The sequence below is a fragment of the Plasmopara halstedii genome (assembly GCF_900000015.1).
Source record: "Plasmopara halstedii genome assembly, contig: Scaffold_1561, whole genome shotgun sequence".
Taxonomy (NCBI): Eukaryota; Oomycota; class Peronosporomycetes; order Peronosporales; family Peronosporaceae; genus Plasmopara; species Plasmopara halstedii.
Window position 1 is genome coordinate 738,586 of NW_020188473.1, and position 217 is coordinate 738,802.

Below are 217 nucleotides of genomic sequence, written 5' to 3' on the forward strand. Positions count from 1 at the left end.
CATAACGGGTTGCTATACTATAGCACCGATTCAACGGATACACCTCAAATTGTGCTTACTCATGATGAGGATTTAAAATATCCCATCTTCTATGAGGCTCACGACACGCTACTCAGTGGCCATCTCGGTCGTGAGAAAATGTACAACCATGTGAGTCATCACTATTGGTGGCCCAAGTTGTACAAATGGACGAGCACCTATGTGCGCACGTGTGAGA